The following is a 2023-nucleotide window of genomic DNA, read 5'->3' as shown; positions in this document are numbered from 1 at the left end:
TTAATAATAATAGCAAGAATATTAACGTAAGAATTATAACATAGAATAAATCATAATAATTAATAACTATAGTTTAGGATTCAATTTGGAATTGTCAGGAAAGATAAGCGACCTCTGGTGAAATTAACTCTTAAATAATTATATATTGATTTAAATATTCTTAATATATTACAACAATTTCATTCCGTGCATCGCACAGGTGAAAATACTAGTATTAGCAAAAAAAACATTCTTAGAGTCTACTGCTACCGGATTCAAAATACTTTACTAACATTACACTTACTGAACAACATAGGAAACAAGGTGCATCCTTTACATCACAACTGAACCCATGGAGCTTCATCATATGGTTAAACCAACCAATCTTTAAGCATAGTCTTTGCCCTTGATGACAATTTTTGCTTTTGGAGATGCCCGAGGGAAGCACAGCAACTCCCTTAGGAACTTGATCACCGTGCAGCCATCTTTTATACAACAAGATTTCTTAATATTTACTCTCTCTAGTATAGGGGATTTTGAGAGCAGCATTTTCACAAAAAGCATTTTAATTGGGGATCCACAAAACATTTTAATGTTGATTGTTTTAAGCATTTTTAGATCCTTCAAAAGTCTTGAAGCAACTTCTATGCCATCATCTTCCACGTGTTCATCTTCTAAACATGTCTACAACTCAACAACAAATAAAATAAAAAACATGTACAACTAACCATGACGAAATAAAGAAATCAAAAAATCACGACGGGTAAGTATATACTCTATAAAGGTTTAATTTCTGTCTCACAAAACTTACTCCTGTAATGCCGAGTTCACATAGGTTGGGAGATTTTTGAAGGAATTGCAAAACACCCATGAGCTGCTTTTCATTGGAAAACTTTAAAAAATGCAATTTGATTACTTGCAGATTTATTGCAGTTGGGAAGGAGGTTACTTCAACATCTTCCCAATTCTTTAACAAAAACAAAAGATTATATGAGACTTGAAAAAAACTCTTAACAAACCAGAGAAGTAAAAGAATATTTAATCTATCAATACTATAGTACATATACAAAGGAAGATAGATTCTCACCAACAACAAGATGCCCTCAATGCGAAGAACCTTTTGTTTTCAAATGAAGTGCAAACCATCTCGATTCAACCGCACATATACAAGTAATAGACAAGCTCTCAAGTTTTGGAGCACTAATCTTAAAATTATTGATCCCTTCACACGCTGCAAGAGAATGTATGTTATTATTTTAACTTAAGATACGAGACTATAACCTTTGCATTCTCCTAAACCCCGGAAGAAGTTCAAATCAAACCCATGCTGCAACCAAACATCATTCCAATGGGTTGCGAGCACAGCAGTTCTGGCAGCATCTCGGGTGGGCAAACACTCCAAAATTCTGTCCTTTACCTCTACCGGCAGATGACTTATTAGATCCCTACTTGTATCCCGTACGGTTTCGATTCGCGGACATTGAGCCATTAAACTGAAACAACAAATGAGGCGTCAGTCGAAATCAAAACCCAAAATCGTTGGGAGAATCTGCAAGGTTTCGTAAATAAAAGGAGATTGGGAAGAGTTGGGAAGAAAAAAGTGATTGGGGGAAAAGTGAAAGAAAGTAAGAAACCCTTACCTCTGTTGCCTCTGCCCTCTGAATCTCTGATGTTTGGTTTGGGCATTCGCGGGTTGTGGAGGCCGAAGGGCAATTGTTACAATCGTTATGTCATGGAACCGTGTTCACTATTCATGGTGAACACCGTTCCAACGGTGTTAGTACACCGTTATCTTTTTTTTTTTTTTTTTTTTTTTTTTTTTTTTTTTTTTAATTACATGACTTTTCTTCTTCATTTTCATATTTCGTAGTTTCACTTTAATTTGAGGTGAGCAATGATTTTGGATATTCATAAATTATGAATTCATGCCTGCACATTCACTTTGGAACCATGCCTACACATTCCCGTCCGAAATCACGGACATTCATAAATTATGAATCCATGCCTGCACATTCACTTTGGAACCATGCCTACACATTCACTT

The 2023-nt window shown here is 35.4% G+C and overlaps 1 long non-coding RNA gene across 1 annotated transcript; it reads right to left on the bottom strand.

Annotated features, from left to right (window-relative positions):
• Positions 1–571: 571 nt before the first annotated feature.
• LOC109171423 lies at positions 572–1662 on the bottom strand. Its single transcript, XR_002052598.1, has 4 exons — positions 1620–1662; positions 1067–1472; positions 791–946; positions 572–663 (listed from the first exon to the last, which is right to left on the bottom strand). It is a non-coding gene; the product is annotated as an uncharacterized LOC109171423 (long non-coding RNA).
• Positions 1663–2023: the final 361 nt, after the last annotated feature.

Source organism: Ipomoea nil, unplaced genomic scaffold (genome assembly GCF_001879475.1).
Source record: "Ipomoea nil cultivar Tokyo-kokei standard unplaced genomic scaffold, Asagao_1.1 scaffold0143, whole genome shotgun sequence".
Classification (NCBI taxonomy): Eukaryota; Viridiplantae; Streptophyta; class Magnoliopsida; order Solanales; family Convolvulaceae; genus Ipomoea; species Ipomoea nil.
The sequence above is the reverse complement of the archived record's forward strand: the minus strand, read 5'-3'. Positions and strand labels throughout refer to the sequence as shown.